General features: G+C 60.6%; 1 protein-coding gene across 3 annotated transcripts in view; it reads right to left on the bottom strand.

Annotated features, from left to right (window-relative positions):
• The window catches only part of TMEM184B (transmembrane protein 184B), a 41,947-nt gene extending 25,481 nt beyond the window's left edge, over positions 1-16,466 (bottom strand). For 2 of the 3 annotated variants that reach the window (XM_045834869.1, XM_045834871.1), the window contains exon 1: positions 16,322-16,466. The gene's annotated coding sequence lies outside the window, so the exon portion shown is untranslated. Of the gene's footprint in view, positions 1-16,299 lie in introns of all 3 variants that reach the window. The other variant, XM_045834870.1, reaches the window with a different exon arrangement.
• Positions 16,467-19,173: the final 2,707 nt, after the last annotated feature.

Genomic DNA, 19,173 nt, shown 5'->3' with positions numbered 1-19,173 from the left:
CCTCACATGATCCAGCGTGAGAAGCCAGGAGGCTTCACGCTGTGTCACCAACAAAATCATTTTTAAAATTTTACATTACGGCACCTTCAGCTCATCCTTTGACTTCTATGTTTGGTGTAGGTTTTATGATGTACGTAATGGTAACGTCACCCAGGCACATAGTTACAAACACATCGGCATCTGTGTATCAGGGTGTGTGCTCAGAAAATCTTTCTACTCGTAGGGATGTGTGAGCGAAGTCTGTAGGGCCCAGGCGTGGGCCCCGGGAAAGCCAGGGCTGGCCCAATCCGCTCTTCTCCACCAGGTCTCTGCCTCCCCGCCCCAGGCCCAGGGTCAGGAAGCAGTGTCAAGGCTTGGCCCTGGCTCTCGGCTGCAGGCCCCGCCCACTAGTGAGGTCACTCCAGACCCACGTCCTCCTCTGCACACCACCCTGAGGCTGTGACGAGGCCTGGCCATAGTCTGTACCTTGTCACAGTCTGTACCCTTGTCCCAGGCTGAGTCGGGGACACTGGGCGGGAACCCGCAGGCGACTGGGCATCTTTGAGTTTGTTCTTTGGGCACACCATGCTGTAGCCAAGGCCCCCGGGCCAAGTGAGTGCAGGAGTTCAAAGTTTTTCAGATTTCAGTAAGGACTATGGTACTGTATACAGTGCCACGGAGGTCCGGCTGACACGCCAAAATCAAACACATAGTATTTCCATAGAGAAACGTGAGATATTTTTAAAGACCATAATTAGTTTCGCATCAATTCGGGTCAGAGTTTTGCCACAAAATTAGTCTGCTGCAGACTCAGGAAGACCCCGCGGGATTTCCAGCGTCCTGGATTCCGGAGAGGTGACGGGACGTGGGCCTGGACCTCCTCCAGAGCTGCAGGGAGGGCGCGGCTCGAGGAGGCAGGAATCCAGCGTGGTTTGTTCTTTCACTGAGTTTCAAATGTGACCGTGCCCCTCCTCCGGCCCCGACAGCCTCTGAGGAGGGCAGGAAACGGCGGTGCCGGCTGCCCCTGCAGAGCCCGGGCCACCCTGCCCGCCTCTGCACCACCGGGCCCCTGCACGTGTAGCCGCGCCCCCCCACCCCTGCCCTGTGCCAGCGTGTCCTCCCCTTTGCCCCGCCCTCATGGAGAGTGCCAGCCCTTCCCTCGCGGGTTCACCTGAGGGCCAGCCTGCGCCGCCCAGCAGCACAGTGCTCGTCCTGGCACTGAACGGTCCGTCCTGACGGGGCTCTGGTCTCCCGACACCTGAGTCACCTGCCTCGAGGACCAGGGTGGTGCCAAGCACGCAGAGGGATTTAGGAGAACCGATCGGTCAGTCAGCAGAGTGACGGAATGCCTGCCGTGACGCCACCAGAGGCACCATGCAGGTTTTCCGTCACCGGGCCCCTCCCCGCCACCCCCAGTCTCTTCTGGAGCTCGGCCAAAGGAGCTGGACCTGGGGCTGGCGGCAGAGACGGCCGAGGGAGGGCAGAGGACGGGGGCTGAGTCACAGCCTCTCACATGCACCTTCCAACGCGGAGGCCACACCACGGAGGGCAAAGGGACTTGTCCTACGTGCTCCACCAGGACACACCCGACCCGCCTGACGGCAGCGCCAGGAAGGTGAGAGCCTGCCCAGACAGGGAACTTGTTGACCAACGGTCCAGCGACTGCCTGGCTGTCCCCGTCCAACGGGGCTCCACGTCCCCTGGGGCGGGGCGGGGCGGCTCACTCGAGCATGTCCTCTGCCCACGTGGCCTGCAGCCTTCTGGAGATCAGGGGTCCTGTCCTCTGGGCAGCTCTAATCCCCCCCGCCCCTCCCCCAGAGCCTGGCCAGAGTCCGCACTCAGTTGGCTGTGCCTGGACTAGAGGACAACGGAGTGACCACCTCTGCCCTCCGCAGTTCTGACCCTGCAGCCTCTGACACCCTCCACCACCACCGCGCCAGTCCTGGGGAGTGGAACGTTCTCCTGCCCACCCCCACCCCATCTTTACCCCCACCTGCTTTGACAGTCACCCCTTCTCTGACCTGTGACCACTTGTCCGTGGCAAATCCCACCCTCCGCAGCCTTCACCCCGGTTGTGATTAGCCTCGTCCCATTAACACCCACCGTGAGTCAGGCTCCGGGAGGGCAGGGACCGTGTGCCAGGTGGAAAAGGTATCTGACCGATCTGGGGACAGAGGGAACAGCGGGGACAAAGGTGCAGAGACAGCATGTTAACAGACACTGGGACGGGGTGTGCCCAGGCTGCTGCTGACCGGCCTCACGGGCACCTCACTGACAGACCGCCCGTGGCCTCTACCTGCAGTGGACAGAACCGCCCTTGAAGGCGGCGTGAAGAGGGGCGTGAAGTCAAAGGTCCCAGAAGAGGGCCCCTGGGGAGCTCCGGGACACCGAGCCCTGCCGGGCCACCAGCCACAGGCTGCACGGAGTTCACCTAGGGGCCAGAAAGCCAGACTACAGGGCGCCAGGGGGACAAGGGAGGGCACACCTAGCGCACAAGAAAAGGAGGAGACCGCCCTGGCTGTGTGGCCCAATGGAGTGGGCGCTGGCCTGTGAATCAAAAGGTCACTGGTTCGATTCCCAGTCAGGGCACATGCCTGGGTTGTGGGCCAGGTCCCCAGTTGGGGGGCATAGGAGAGAAAACTGATCAATGCATCTCACACATTGATGTTTCTCTACCTCTTTCTCCGTCCTTCCCTTCTCTCTAAAAAAGTAAATAAATAAAATCTTAATTTGAAAAAAAAAAAAGAAAAAAAAGGAGAAGTGCCAGATAATGAATATTCTCTTCCCCTCCTCCTGGGGCCAGGGAGCAGAACCAGCCACCAGTGGGGCGCTGGCGGGCACAGAATCCGAGTACAGGGACACGAGGGGTCTGGCGCAAAATCCAGCCAGGCCCTGGCAAGGCCCGATGGGCCACGCTGCGCCCAGAAAGCGGCACCGAGGTAGGAGGCAGCTCACTTTCCAGTACAGGCCCTGCCCTACCCTTCTCCAGGAAAGAGGCCTGTAGGCCGACTCTCCTTCCGAAGACACTACCTTTTCCAGAAGAGACCTCGGGCACTTCGCCTGGGAATTCAGGTATGTCAGAGAGCATCTCATGGGCTCACGCAGATTTTATTCTTTATTCAGTTACTTTTATTTGCTGTTGCCCCTTACCCCGCGCCCCCGCCCCCATTTCCTGTATGGAAGGCTGAACAATGGCCTCCAAACATACTCATACGCTAAGCCCCAACCTGTGACTATTTCACTTACACGACAAAAGGGACTTCCCAGCTGCGATCACATTAGGGATCTCTGCTTATCTGCACAGGCCACGTCCCAGGCGTCCTTACCAGGGGAGGCGGAAGGGCAAGAGTGGGAAGAGGGCCGTGGGACAGACGCAGGGGGACGAACTGCTGGTTCGGAAGTCGGAGGGAGGGGCCATGAGCCAGAGGACCCGATCAGCCTCCAGAAGCCGGAGAAGCCGAGGAAGCAGCGTCTCCCCTGGAGCCCCCAGGAGGAGCGCAGCCCTGCCCGCACCCTGACTGCAGCCCAGGGAACACACCTCGGACCTCTGACCTCGCAGCTGAGAGAGAGACCACGTAACTGCATTTTATGTTCCTGAGTTCCCGGCGACCTGTGGCAGTGGAAAGCTAACAAACACGCTGACTGCACAGACGCGGACGCAGGGGCTCGGTGGGCGAGGGCGGCTTGCCCACAGCCCCTGCTGAACGGGGCGTCTCACCGCCCGTGGCTGTCCCCCTGCTCGGTCATTCCAACGCCATCGGGTGGAGCGCGGGCGTTCCCAGCAGTCTCTGAGACCCCGGCCCTGTCTGCCGGCCGGCTCCCTCTCGCACCTCCTGAGGTTCTGTTTCCCTCCACTGGCTTCAGGCCCAAGCCCTCGTGAGCTTCAGCCGTGAAGCGCTCGCTCGCTCGCTCGCCCGGGCCACGGCCACACCCCCACGGGCCTGCTGCACTGGCAACAGGTTCACACCGAGTCTCCAGAACACGGACACAGCCCGGGAGCGGTGTGCGTCAGCCACTGCGCACAGAGAAGCTCCATCTTCACCTCGCTCGCTGGGCAGAACCTGACCTGCGCACTGTGAACCTGCTCTCGCCACGCTCTCCCACTGCAGCGGCTCCGCCGGGGGGATGACAAGCCTCCCGCCTCCGGGAGCGTCTGGGTGGCTGCCTCTGGGGGGCGCTGACCCACACCAGAGCAGGTCGGCCACCCCCAGCCTGGCCAGCCCCTCTCCAGAGGGGATTAGAGGGAAAGAGCTGCCAGGCGCGGCCAGTTCTGCCCGGTTAGCCCTTGGAGACAGGGTCACATGCCCTCGGGAGGGAGAGGGGGAGGGTCCCATCTCTCAGTCCCACGCCCCCCATCACAGACAAGCAGAGGCCACCCTAGGGCTCTACACCTGCCCCCTCCTCCTTGGACCAAGTTCCCACACATCTGTCAACCCGGGGAAGAAAACCCACCCCATCCCCGTACCTACCCTCCGCTGAGGGGGCGGGGGAGGCAGGGAAAGAGGGATCGACGAAGTGACCCGAAACCCTTCGGTGAGGGCTCGTGCAAATCAGCCTCGTAGTCAAATCTTCTCTAAAACACACAAACCAGGCCACATTCCGATCTCCTCACTTTCCTCCCCAGCTGAGAAGAAGCAGGCCAATGCTCCGGCCTCTTTAGCCGGCCTTGCCCCCCCTCTGAAAGAGACCACCTTTCCAGCCCACTGAAGCCGCCCGGCACCGCACGAGCAAGTCCCCTTTGGGCACAGACCCCGGGCCCTGCAGAGACCACTGCCGTGGGGGCAAGCCGCCCAAGCCAAGACCTCCGAACCCGCCCAGCCCCGGGGACCCCTTCAGCAAGAGGCCTGGCTGCTGCCCGGGTGCCGCCGTGAAAAATCCCGACCTGAGTTCCACTCACACAAACAGGCGCTAAGTGGGGGCGAGCCGGCCTCCGCCACGAGGAGATCCCCAGGGAGCCCACAGGTGCCCCCCAGACAAGAAGGGGACATTCCAGAGCAGCCTGTGGGTGACAGCGAAAGGCCGAGGTGCCCATGGGCAGGAAAGTGGACTCACACCGGGGACACCTAGGCAGCCGTGACCCAGAACCAGGACGGCGGCACGCAGGCTGGACCGGTCTCACGGGAGCGCTTCTCCACGGCCTTGCGGACGGGAAGGCCGAGCCAGCCAACCGAGAGGCGTGAGCAGTGCTGGCCTCGGGAGGGTCGGCGACCCCCAGGAGGCCCGGGAGCCTCCGCAGCGTGACCCGGACGGCAGTGTGCACGGGAATTCACGGACATGAAACTCCATCGCCCTGCACACCTCAGATCAGTGTGCTTGGCCGCGGCGGGTCAAACCTCCTGGGCAAGTTTAACACAGACACGCACCCTTGAACTCCTTCGGTGCGCTGGTCCAAAGGTGTCTCCGACCGGACCCCAGCCCATCGGCTTCCAGTCCAGGGGGGAACACGCACTCAGTGGCAGGACCAAGGTGCCCGCGGCCAGTGGGACAGGTGCTGAGAGTGGTCCCAGCCATCAGCATTACTTGTCACTTGGGGAAGGTGGGAAAGGAACTGATCAATCACATGTAGCTTTGGAGGCAGCCAGGCCTGTGTCCAAATCCTACTTCTCCCCGTGCAGCCTGGACAGGACGTCTGCCCTGCTCCTTCATCCCCAAGAGGGGTCCCAGCAGCTGCACCTCTCAAGCCCCCACCTGACGCGGCGGGGGGGGCGGGGAGGATGCGGGGGCGGGGGGAGAACGCGCATGGCCCTCGCCCTGGCTGTTGTTACTGCTGCTGCGAGGGCGGCCGCCCGGGCCAGTGCCAGGCACCGGGGTTTACGGCCACGCCACGGGCCCTGCCCCCCACAGCATCCAACCCCGGCAGGAAGAGGGCAGGCTCCGTTCCTCTCACAGGGCAGGGCCGGGAGCCGGCAGCCGGCAGCCCAGGGAGGAACCAGACGCCCAGGACACAATGTAGAACAGCCTAAGTGTCAGCAGACAGGAGCAGATAAGGAAGGGGGGGTGGTGTCAGAGGGCCGTGCGGAGGTGGAAACTGAGCTGGGCCGGGGATGGCAGGCAGGCTTTTCCCGAAGGCACAGAGGTCGGAAGTCAGCACAGGGAGGGAAGGGCGGCCAGTCGAGCGTGGCTCGAGAGGCCCGGGACAGAGGGCCTGGGCCTTGCTGCCAGCGGGGGTTCCAGAGGGCGGCGGCAGGGCTGCGGAATGATGGGCCAGCCTGCAGCAGGGTTTCGGAGGGGCTGGGGTCGGGGCTGGGGTCGGGGGCGAGGGGGAGGGATGGTGGCTCCATTTCTCAGTGCTGGGACTGGGGTCCTGCTGACCAAGAAACAGCCAAACCTTCACACTGGGCCCCCCGGGGGACCCGAGCACACGTTTTTTACTAGGTGGTGGTCAGGGGCCTAAGGGGGGCTGACTGGGCCGGGCCTTGAAGGGGTGACCGGAGCCTCGAGTTCCCAGCACTGGGCAAGGGGTGAAGGCCGCATTTCTTAGGGTCCTTGTTCACAGAGTTGTACTTATTTTAACTTGTTCTTAAATCACATATTCACAATTCGGAACTCAAAAGGCGCGAAGGGTCTGCCGTGAACAGTGTCCCAGCACCACCCCCTCCCGAGGCCCTGGCAGCCCTTCCTGTGGGTCCCCAGAGACCCGCGTGGGAGCCCGGGCAAAGGACCGGACCTCCGCCCAGGCGCAGGCGCCCCGGCCAGCACCCTGGGGCCCCGCCTCTCACTGCCATCTCCGCCGGCAGTTCCACATCCCGCGTGGAGTCCCCATGTTCCTTTTTCACGGCCGTGTCCCGTCCCGTGGCTCGGCCGGACCACGGTTTGCTCCTGGCCCCCTGCTCGTGGGCACTAGGCTGCTTCCCATCTTCTGTTACCACAAATAAGGCAGCGACGGCAAACCTGGCGAAGGAGTCGCCCCGCACACGTGTGACACACCTGCGGGATGGATTCGCCGCCGTGACCTGCCGGGTGCAAGGGTGCAAGCACGCACCTGCCATTCTGAAAACGCGGCCGGACGGGCAGGGCACCCTCACGCCGCTCGCCCACGAACCAGGCCCCGTCGTTGGGAGACATGCTGACCCCGGATCGTTTTAAGGATGCCCGGAGGAAGAAACAGTGGAGAGAAGCCCTCTTTTCATCCAGTGCCCGGTCAGGAGATGGCTCTGGGCTGCATCAGCCCCAGCTGGTCCGGTGCCCTGGGCCATGAACTTGCACTTCCTCACCGGTGAGTGAAGGGCCAGGCCCACTCGGCTCCTCAGCGCCCCCCCACCCCCCGGCACAGACGGGCTCTGACGCCCTGGTCCCGGGGCAGGCGGGTCTCCCCGGGTGAGGCTGTCGGCGCCCAGGGGAGGGCAGGTGGACCACGGGGTGAACGCTAGGGCGGGGGGAGGACGGGAGAGGGGGAGGGGAGAGGGAGGGAGGCAAGTGTTCCCAGTCCGGCCGTCCTGAATGAGGGACAAGCACCTCTTGCCACGTCCCCTGCGCAAGCAGAAGGACACCCCCGCCAAGCACACACACGCACACTCGCTGACGGTCAGTGTCCACCGCAGACCCGCCGTGTCGCGCGCGTGCCCAGGAGCCATGACCTCCTACACCTCACTCTACGCCTCGCTCTGCAAGGCAGCGGCTGGTGAGGAACAGGGCGGGTGTCCAGATACCCGGGTGACCTCCCTGTGAGTGAGGACTGTTGGGAACCGCCCTGACTGGTATCAGAAGCTGAAACCCCCGCCTAGCTAAGGCTAAGGGAACGCCCTTGGAACTGTAAGCCAGCAAGGAGACAAAAGCTTATCTCCCTGGCAGGAATGCTGCTTCTGCTGCTTTATTCATAACTGAACCCCCAAAAAGCTTGGTCGGTTAGCCAAAGACGGGTAAGATTCCCCACGGGGAGAACGACCTAAGCCAGGCACGATCACTTTGGGAGGCCCCCCCCAAAAGAAGGACTTTGGGGGGCTGCAGCAAAAGGGGGTGATGGACCCTCACTCCTCGGCTTTGACAAAGTCTGAGTTCTCAGCGTCTGGAAGAAAATCTCCTTATCTCTTGGTTACCTAGTTCCCTTGCTCCACCTAAGCCTGAAACAATGACAGGGTGGTGCAGCTCGGTACTGAGAAGTGCGGATTCCCCAGGGTGATCAGGCCTAAGAAAGAACATGTAAATTACTGTGAAACCTTCTTTGTTTAGAATGCTCTCAGTTGAATGAGAAGGGTCTTAGGAGGAAGTTAGTTTGTTCCTCAGTCTTACAGCTCTTTGACCCCAACTCAATAGACCGGCAGAGTTCTTTGTTTTCTATAGTTCCTTACTTCCCCTAATGAGTACTATACTTTACCTGAATTATTATGCAAAATGAGCCCAATAAAAGCAGGTATGGACGGTAAATCAGCGCGCTCCCCACTAGGGGGGGTGGCCATTCCGTCCCTACTTCCCCACAGAAACTAGTCTGTCTCTGTGCATGTTTTTTCTCGCGTGTTTATCGTCGAGCCATCCACAGCGTTCCGTGGTCACTGCTGGCCGGTGACCCACGCGCAACAGAGGACAGCTGGATAAACGCAGCCATCGCGGGGCAGGGCTCCCTCCCACGGCCTCCGATCCGGCCCCACTCCTGCCAACTGTGGATGAGAGAAATGGCCGTGCGCCCGACTCAAGTGGGAGCCAGCTCCCGGCCAACCGAAGACGGCGTGTGAAGGAACAGCGCCGGCCGGCCTTCCCCCTCCCGGCCCGTGCAGAGGGCCAGGGGCCCTGCAACTCAGGCCGGGCTCACACGCAGAGATGACCGCTCTTCACATCGCTGTGACTGACGCACACGCAGCAGCCGCTCTCTGTAGGTCAAGTATGTACTGCTTTGGTAAACACAGATTTTCACACAACCTATCTGTGTAAAACCCACGGGCCCCCTCTTCACAGAGGCCAGGCCGAACACCCCGACAGGACTCGCTCCGCCCCTGCTGCTCAACGCACCTGCCTGCGTCCCCTGCCTCTGTGCACGCTTGGAGCGGTCCCGCCACCTGGGAAGCCCTTCCCCACCTGCCTCCCCCTCCGTCCACAGGAGCCAGCTCTGAGGCCCTCCCCCCAGGGAGCCTGGCTCCTCAGCCCACCAGCAGGCACAGCAGGCCTCGGGCTCCTGGGCACCCCCGGCTTCCACCCGATTCTCTGGCGTCGCACTCTCCTGGTCTGAGCAGCGAGTCCGCCTGCCAGGGTAAGAGCACTGGATTCACCATCGGAAACCTGGATGCCTCCTTCCGAAGGACCTGAGCCAAACCCACCCTCCCGGGCCTCCGTCTCCTCAGCTACGGAGAAACAGGCGCAGTAATGCCGAGGTCCCGGGGCCCCTGGGAGGATGCAAGGAAACAATGCATGTGAAGTGTACATCGCGGACTGCCCCACCCCAAGTGCAGTGAGGGCAGTACTGTTTGATTGATTAGTATGCCGATATATTTTTAAAGATGTTGTTTATTTATTTGCAGAGAAGGGGAAGGGAGAAACACTCACCAGCTGCCCCTCGGAGGTCCCCAACAGAGGAACGGGACAGCAGCCCAGACTCACGCCCTGACTGGGAACCGAACCGCTGACCCTTCGCTTGCAGGACGACGCTCGACCCACCGAGCCACGCCAGTCAGGGCAGTATGACGGTATTAATTCACGTCACCAGCCTCCCAAATACCCCCTTGCCAACACCTCCCCCCGTGCTGCGCGGGTGCCCGAAAACACCGCCGAGGGAACCCCAGACTCCGTGTTCCCTCTACAAGGGATAAACCACTGGGCGCCACAGGGGGCGGAGCCCAGGAGGCCCTGCTGGTGGCTACGCGGCAGCCTTGGGTTGGTTATTTTTCCCTCAAAGCTTCTCTGTAAATAAGGACCCAGAGGGCCTCAGGGAACAGCACAGACCAGCGAGGTGAGGGCTCTCAGCCACCTGCCGGCAGGACGGGCCCCCTGGGTGCAGGCCGTCCGCAGGGGCTGCAGCGGGCGAACACAAGGGCTCCAGTCTGCGCGCCTGTCCCCCGGGGGTGGGAGTGGGGGCGGGGGGGGGGGCGCTGTCTGATGTGAAACCCCTCTCAGGGCTCTCACTCCACCCTCTTTCCTGGGTGGGGGTGGGGAATGGCACCCCAGGACCACCCACGGCCCAAGGCACAGGGACCACAGACCAGGGCTCCCGGCAAGGAGACCAGGTGGAGCGCTCAGGCGGGTCCCCCAACAGACTTCGGGTCAGAAAGGAAGTCACGCGCGCACACACACACACACACACACGCACGCACACACACCCCTTCTCCGTCCGTCTTCCTGCTCCTGTGAAGACCTGCGCCCCCTGCAAACCAGGCCCCGCCCCTTCGGGGTCTCTCAGCCAGGACCTCCCCTGGGCCTTGGAGCACCCAGAAGGCAGGCAGAGAGGGTGCGAGCAGCCCCATGAGAGGGCATGAGACGCACCCACGGTCGTCACCCGGGTTCTCCGACTCTCCACTCAGTGGTCTGCCCGCCCCCCCGGGCCACAGGGCCGTCTGGCAAACAGGCTGGGACCTTCCCATTCCTGCAGAGGATCTGAGATACGTGGGCAGGGGTGCTGTTCTAGAACTTCTCTCTCTTCTCCGTCTGCGGCCCACCCCCACTTTCCTGGAGGGAGGCCGCCGACCTGGCGTTCTGGGAACAGCGAGGCCACTCGGGGTCACGCCTGGACAGAGAACACGCCCAGACTTCCACGGCGACCATTTCTTGGTTGTAAAACTGGGGGTGATTTTTATTCTTACCCCCAACTTTTTCTAAAACCAACACGTGCATGCCATTTTCAAAACCAGAGAAGCCTGCTGTTTTTCAAAGGCTGAAGCGTGGAGATCAACACGCAGACTTTCCGTGAAATGTCCGGTTAGTCGACGCGTGTGACTGTTCAGGACTCGGCAGGGCTGGAAGTGGCGAGGTCAGGCACAAAGGTTTTCTGGGTGGGGTCTTCCCGCTGGTTTCCGCCCCAGAACCAGAGGAAAAGCAGGGGGGCTGTGGGGTTTCCTGCATCAGAGCCAGGGCAGAGACCTCCCAGACCATGGGGCTGGGCCTCCCCTAGGGGCGACCTGGGGCTGTAGGATGTGCCCCGAGGGCTCCTGATACGAACTCAGTTCTGATGAACAGTCCTGTTCGGATCAGTCTTACCATCCATCACTCCCCAGGGACACTTCCCCCTCCATCCAGAGTGGCCATGACGTTAACCCATCCGGCCCTGTCACTGACTGAGTCAAGAACTGTCTCAGCGCCTACTCCGTGCAAGGCGCTGTGCCAGACGCTGAGCCCTCGCTGGGCAAAGGCTGGGGGACCCACCGCCCCGGGGCTCCGGGTCACCCCTCCGAGCTCTGCCCGAGTGTAGGGTCTCCGCCGCGCTACAACAGCAGCCGGAACATGGAAAAACGCTGCCTGGGTGCGACAGCTGCCTAAGGCCAGCATCCCAACAGCTCTGCACCGGTCCACGCCCCAGGCCCCAGGCCCCAGGCAGAGACGGGCCTGAACAGTACTGCACCCACTCCACGGAGGCACAGACGATGGGGGGAGTGTGAGAAAACCTGGACTTGGCAACCCCCCAGTTCTCCTCTCCACGGCCCCGCCCACGCCCCCCTCCTCCCTCCGGTGTTTTCTGAGGCGAGACCGTCACACTCAGCTCACACTTACTGAGTGCCCGCGCGGGGCTGGGCCCCAGCGTCACACGCTCTTGTCGGCAAGGACTCGGACCTTTGCACACGCTGCGCGTTCTGCCTGGAACCCGCTTCTCCCGCTCACACGCGGTGACGGCTGACATGTCACCTTCTCAGAAGTGCCTGCCCAGGTGAGACTGTCCTAAGAGCACCTGTGACAGCTGTGGCTGCCGCAGTGTCGGCGCCTCCCCCAGCCGCACTCCGCTCCCTGAGGGCAGCCCCTGCACACTGGCTGGCACACAGTGCTGTTTTTCTTTTTAAAAACCATTTGTTTCTTTTTTTAGAAGGGGGGGAAGGGACGAGAAAGAGAGGGAGAGAAACATCGATTGGCTGCCTCCCGCACACCCCCAACTGGAGACCTGGACTGCAACCCAGGCACGTGCCCAACTGGGACTCGAACCGGTGACCCTTTGGTTCACAGGCCAGCACTTAGTCCACTGGTCTGCACCAGCCAGGGCCACAGAGTTTCTGGAATAAATTCAACGGCCTGTCAGGTAATCACGAAGGTCAGGGTTTGCTGAGCATGCACTACGTGCCAGAGGCTGCGCCGGGCTCCACGCAGACACTGGCTACACCCCGTCACTCCCATCTCACAGGAAAAGGAAATTCGTCACTTTCCCGGTTTCTAGAGAATGGGAATTAGGACGTGGGTAGCAACCTGCCCAAGGCCACGGAGATGAAAAGAGGGCGAGGCTCCGAGCGGCATCTCCCAATTCTCTCTCCACGTCACGGGACCACTCAGCCGTGTGTGCCCCTCTCTCACCGATGCCCGGGGGGTTCCTTTCTCCCGAGCTGCCAGCGACCATTTCTGTCCCCCTCCTGAATCCTCGGCCCCCTCTCCCCAAGTACCCAGGTCAGAAGACTCCCCTGACACCCCCACATTCACCCCACACCCCCTAGCTCCCACACCTGACCACCCAACGTGGACCCCTCAGTGGTGCCTCGGCAGTGACCCCCCAGCCCTTCGGCGCCGAGGCGCAGTGACCAGAGCAGCCGGTGAGCGCCGGAGGCCAGGCACCCGGCACAGCGGGCAGGCAGAGCGGGCATCCCTCAGCGAACCCTCGTGGGACCCGGGAGTTGAGCCCGGCTTTCTGGGTTCCAGCTCCCGCCCTGTCCCCACTCTCTGCTGGCGAGCGCGGGTGAGTGAGCAGTGGATGGGGGACAGCCACCACAGCTCTCCACTGGGAAAGGGAGCCGCCCACGTCCACTCCAGGTCTGTGATGCGAGAAGTCAGTGAGGACCTGTGGGATCCAGAAGAGGCCTGAGCTCCAGCTGGGCGGCTGACTCACGGCTGGCCCCAGGGGCCACTTCCACTTATTTACTTATAATTTTTTAAAATGTACTGATTTGAGAGAGAGAGGAAAGAGAAAAACATCGATTTGTGGTTCCACCCACTGATGCACTCACGGGCTGACTCTTATATGTGCCCTGACCCACCATCGAACCCACGATCTTGGGGTATCGGGGCGACGCTCTAATCAGCTGAGCTAACCGGCCGCGGTGACCCAGGGGCCACTTTCAGAGCAGACACCATCGCAACAGTGGCCTCCAAAGGCCTGCCCTGGGCCACGTGGGGTGGTCAAAACCCGAAGCTGCTGGAAGAAGAGAAGGGAAAGGCAGCGAGGACTAAAGAGAATGCCAGTGACCTGAGGGACAGCAAAGGTGGGTGTGGCTGGGTCTTCCTGGGGCTCCCTTTGGGAGTGAAGGGAGGAGGAGGCAGAGGGTCATGCTGTCCTGTGACACACTGCTGAGGATGTCACTTCCTCTATGAAACCCGCGGGGCTCCCTGAGGACCCCCAGGGTCGGGTTCAAACTCTGCAGCAGGGCCTTCAGGGTCTTCAGGCCAGGCCCACCCCAGCCAGGTCTGGGACGGGAGGTATATCAGGCCTCCTGGCCTCTGCCCAGGGGCACCTGGGCCTCGAACGCCCCTTCCTCCAGGAGCCAAACGCCCCTTGTCCTCCAAGGCACAGGGCATTCTGTTTCTGGGACGACTTCTGGGACACCCCGGGCCCAGTGGGGGAAGGGCTCTGAGGTCAGACCCTCTACCTCACTGTGACCTTCTGGGCTGCCTCCTCTGCACCGTGTGACAGTGACCGCTCCCACCTCACCGGGTTGGGGAGAGGATGAGCCGGCCACTATTTCACGGCAGCGCTTTGAACTGAGCCTGGCACACAGTAAGGGCTGGATAAACAAGCTGTTGTTCCCATTGTCCTCCAGCCCCTCCAGGGCTCTCTGTCTCTGCCACCAGCAGCGAGCGCCCTGCCTCGCGCTTATTTGTGGCCCTCTGCACCCCTCAGCCAACCACAGCCTTTCGGAAGGCGCAACCCAGGCCTCAGGCCTCGCTCAGCGCCAGGCGCGTAGTAGGTCTTCCGTGAGTACTCAATGCACAAGCAGGTCCTATAGCAGACCCCACGCAGAGCTCTCCCGGGGCTCAGTGGCTGGCCTCCCACGCCTCCCACCAGACCCTGTCTGCAGGCGCCACAGAGCCCGAAGGCGTTCACTGCTCCCGGTTTCCGAACAACAGTAACGGCCGCGCTCGCCTTACCAAGGCGGTTTCCACTCCGGGGAATTTACGGGGAGAGAGGAGCACAGCGGGGCCTGCAAATAGAACTGAACCCCTCTCGGGGCGAGAGCTGGGCTGGCCCCCCGAAAGCAGGAGCAAGTCCTCCAAGGCGGAGGGGAGAGAGCGGCCTCGGGACAAAAGCCAGAGCTCCGGAGAACTCGGCCAGCGCGAGAGAACTAGGACAAGCAGGTCATTTGCGCCCTTCTGTCTTGAAGCCTTGAAGCTCTCCTTCCTGCCCACCTGGAGAGCTTTAACAGGGGCTCCTTGTTCAACCCACCGCCACGTGGGAACGACCTACAATACAGCCAGAACCCCAGGTTGCCCGTGGTTCTCAGGGCGGACTTCGCAGTGCCTTCTCCACCCACACTGGCTGTCGGGGCCTCGGGTGGGGACTGGGGCCACCATCCGTGTCCATGTCCCCACCAGGCTGGGAGCCCCCAGTGGCTGAGCACCGGGTCTCACTGACCTTCACCCCCCGACCCCTAGCACGGTGCCTGGTATGCAGCAGGCGCTCAGTGAGTTACGAGACAGCAAGGTCTGGCGGCGAGAGAAAGGTCCTGATTCGAGGATGACTCCATCCAGGCCTGCCATGTCCCACGGACAAGCAAGTCACGCAACCCCGACGACTATTGCCTCACTCGCCCACCAGGGTAACCAGCCTGGTAGTCCCCCAGCTGCTGAGAGGACGGGCTGGGGACACGCGTGTAGAAAGCATGTGTTTCCGTGCTCTCCACTTTCTCAGACGAACGCTGGTTTCGGGCTTCAGCTCGGCTGTCCCCTAGGGTCACGTCCTTTCTGCCGGCCACACTGCCCCTCTCTCAGCACCGAAACCACTTTGTCCACACTTGACTGTTTTATATTTTGCACATCTTTGTGATTGCTTGTTTCTAAGTGTGATTCCACCACTGCCCTCAGGGACCGTGTACGGGGGAGCATCGTGCACTTGTGTCCAAGGCCTGACAAAATGGGCACTCGGGCCTGGCTGCTGGCGCCCTCCCACCCCGCAGCCCCAGTTCTGATACACACGGCACCCTTCGACAAGACATCCCAAAGTGTGGAGCTACGGGGGCCCACCAAGCATGCAGATAGGGAGCTGGGAAGGGACGCTGCAAACACACCTGTGAAGAAGCCTCCCTCACCTGAGGCCCCTGCCTCCTCTGGAGGTGCAGGTGAGCCTGTTTGCCTGGCTGACTCCGCAGCAAAAGGGCCTCCAGGGCACAGATTGCTGTTTCTTGCCTTACATAAAGCACCAGGCGATCAGATAAATAATACATGCCTTCAGCTCACACACAGGTATCAGGCGTGCGAACACTTGCTTTGCAACACAGTGCCCGCCCAAGGTGTGTGTGTGTGTGTGTGTGTGTATGTCTGGCTTTGCACAACCCATGGGAGACATGAACTGGGAACAGTACCCATGTTCACCCGCAACCCCAAAGCCTTGCCATGGCCCGGAATCGACTAGCTCTAGACCCAGCAGTGCACCCAGGGAGGAAATGTACAACGCACGGGATGGATACGCGCACCCCACCTCAGTCTCTACGGTCTCTTCAGGCAAATACCCTTGGAGTCCCAGGTTCCCATCGGTGCCCCTCCAAGTAGCCGACCTGTATGCAAGGCATTTACACCCTCCCTGCGAGCATCCCGAAAAGCCTCACCAGGCCAACCCTCCCAAAATCACAGCCGCCCCAACAAGGCAAGTGTGCCCCCCCCCCAGTCACTCGGCGGTGCCAGGCGCCAGCACACCCACCGGCGCACACAATCCCACTTGCAAAGAGGCTGTCCATCCGCCTGCCGTCTCCCCCAGCCACCTCCACCGGCAGGTCCAATTACACTCCAGACGCCGGCGCCGCCACGTTGGCGAGGAGGGGGCCAGGCACACCCACGGGCGGCCCGGCGACCCAGCAAGGAGGACAGGGGACGCAGGTCGGGACGGGCAGGGCGGCGGACATCCCCTCCCTCCTCAACCAGGCCGGGCCCCTTCGTCTTTCTCCGCTCGGGATCCGTGGTCCACGCGACCCTCGGGGAGACCCCTGCACCCGGCCTCTCCAAAACGGGGCAGCCCCCCGCCCCCAGGAGCCCACAGTCGTCCCCCTCACGGCTTCTGACCCGAGGCTGACCGGGCGGGTACCTCAGGAGCCCATGGCGGCGGTGGCGTGAGCGAGCGACGCGCGACAGCTGGACTGTGCGGGTGGGGCGGACAGCACCGCAGCCGGAGTCTAGTCGCCGCCGGCCGCGCGTCCGGGACACAGCGCTGCCCAGCCGCGGCGCGCCTGCGCACTGAGCGTGCCTCCGGGGAGGGTGGGGCGGCGAGCGCGGAGCTGAGATCACCCGCGCGGCCTTAAAGGGGCCGCGCCCGGAACTTCCCGCTCGCTGCCGATTGGTGGGGTCGACCCAGGTTCTCCAGCCGCTAGCCAACAAACCAGCCAAGAGTCGCCTTCCCCGCCTCAATCTGACCTCTTAACCCTGCCCACCACAGAGCTTCTGGGGCAGGGCAGGAACAGACAGGGTTTTAGGCTCGGGGCTCGGTTCTAGACATTCTGTCTGGTGCTTCACTTGGGCCTGTTATGGAGGTAAAGCAATGTACTATAATGGCTGTTTGTCGAGGGAAGAGTGCGTGTAGAACTATGTAATGAATGCATGCCGAAGAGCTGCGTGCAGTCACGCCAGATGAAACTGCAAAGCAGAGAAAGAGGCTTTTTTTTTCCCCACGCTGCGCATCGGCATTTTTTTCTTGCCGCACCTTGCTCTGGGAGGCCTAACTAGCAAAGTTTTTGAGGTGGCATTAAGCCTCCTTGGCCCATTCCTGTTTCTGACGCTGGTGTTGCTCAAGACCCCCAAACGTATTCCTCTCTCTAGCGCAGACTCCTCCCCTGAACTGTTTACTCAACACCTACTCGAGGTCCAATGGGCTTCTCGCAGTCATCACACCCACGACAGGGCCCCTCTTTCCCCCAAACACAGGCTAGATCTGCTCCCTCACAGCCTCCCTTTACCAGTGATTGGCGTCTCCGTCCTCCCGTCCTCCCTGCGCCCCGGCCCTAAACTCCTGGAGTTATTTTTAAATCCTTCCTCCGCACTGGGGCAGGAAATCCTATTGGCTCTACCCGCAAAACATGTCCAGCCTCTGACCTCTCCCACCCCATCTCCACTCCTACCACCCTTGTCCAGTTTCTGCCCAGGATTACTGCAATGTTCTTGCTGTAGACTGAATGTTTGTGTCCCCGCAAAATTCGAATGCTGATCTCCTAACCGGCAAAGTGATGGTATTAGGAGGTGGGGCCTTTGGGAGGTGATTGGGTCATAAGGGTGGAGACTTCATGAATGGGATTAGAGTCTTCACAACAAAGACTCCAAAGAACGCTCTAGCCTTCTTTCTGCCCTGCGGGGTGTCCGTGTAAGAAAGTTCAAACCTTAGAGAATTTTGATGAGTGTGTTTGAGCCGAAACTGATAACAATTGCCAGGAAGCAAGATCTCAGATGGTCTGGAGAGTGACTGTTTTTGCAGTTTATTTTACACATTTGAAATTAAGGAAGGACTGGGAGGAAGATTACATGAAGATGAAGGTGGGAGAAAGCAAAGCAGGGATTGGATTATAGGAGAGTTAAGATTCTGTGCTCTCTTGAAGGTGGTTAGGCTTATTTCAAAGGCGTGTTAACCTAAATGCACCAAAAGCAGTGGACAGGGCTTGCTGAGGCAAAGATAAACCATTTACTAAGGAAGTTATGTGCCTGGATTATGACTACCCATGGCCTCCCAGTAGGAATTTATAATCAGATCACCCTGGGAAGTTACTGTCCATAGAACCCTGCCCTTTTTTTAATGCTATTCTTTTTTTTTTCAAGATTTTATTTGTTTATATTTTTAGAGAGGGAAGGGAGGGAGAGAGAGAGAAAAACATCAATGTGCGTTTGCTGGGGGTCATGGCCTGCAACCCAGGCATGTACCCTGACTGGGAATCGAATTTACGACGCTTTGGTTCTCAGCCCGCGCTCAATCCACTGAGCTACGCCAGCCAGGAGAACCCCTTTTTCATCCACAGGGAATAGAAGTAGACAGTCTGCAACCCAGAAGACCAATCTCAACGGAACCCAGCCATGCTGGCACCCTGATCTCAGACTTCCATCCTCCAGAAATATGAGAAATAAATTCTCGTGTTCATAAGCCACCCGGTCTGTGGCATTTTGCTGTAGCAGCCCAAACCGACCGGGGTTATGCAATGCTCTCCTGACTTGTTTCGCTTTTTCCAGCCTTGCCTCCCGCCCTAGTCTATGTCAGTACAGCGGCCGGGAGGATTCTTTTACCTACGTCAGAACATGACACTTCTTTGCTCAAAACCTTCTATTGCTTCCCCACTTCACTCTCAGTAAAAGCCCAAGTCACTACCAGTCTCTACAGAGTCTTGCCTGATCTGACATTCTACCCACCTGGGCATGTCTGACCTCACTGATGCTGTTCTTTCCCTCCACAGCGACTGACTCTCTCTCGTTGTTCCTCGGGCAAACCAAGCACTCTCGGCTCCAGCCCTTCGCACTGGCCGTTCCCTCTGTTGGGATCGCTGTTCCCTCAGATACCCGAACGGTCCCTCTCTCACCTTCTTCAGGGTCTGCTCACCACTACCTCAGGCCTACCCTGACGACCCTAATAAAACTGCCAAACCCCTCAGAAGCCCGATTTTTTCCCCATATCACTTCATGTCTACCAGAACATGTAATGTGCCTGTTTTACTATTGGTCTTCAGCTAGTCCTACACAAGGTCTATGAGGACTAAGACTTTTGCCCTTTTTGTTTCCCGATGTAAGTCCAGTATTTAGTCCAAGGACCAGTATAGACAACACGCTCAGAGGGTGTTTGAGGCGAGCACGAAGATCCTCTTTAAAGCGTCCTGTGGAAAATCCCTTCCCACACCCCAGTGGGAGGCTGCTCAGGGCCAACCCAACACTCGAACAAGGCTTATCTTATCATCAGTTGCCTGGTGATCT

This window comes from Phyllostomus hastatus, unplaced genomic scaffold (assembly GCF_019186645.2).
Source record: "Phyllostomus hastatus isolate PE091 unplaced genomic scaffold, TTU_PhHast_1.1 phas_contig_198, whole genome shotgun sequence".
Lineage (NCBI taxonomy): Eukaryota > Metazoa > Chordata > Mammalia > Chiroptera > Phyllostomidae > Phyllostomus > Phyllostomus hastatus.
Note: the sequence above shows the minus strand (reverse complement) of the source record. Positions and strands in the feature narration are given on the sequence as shown.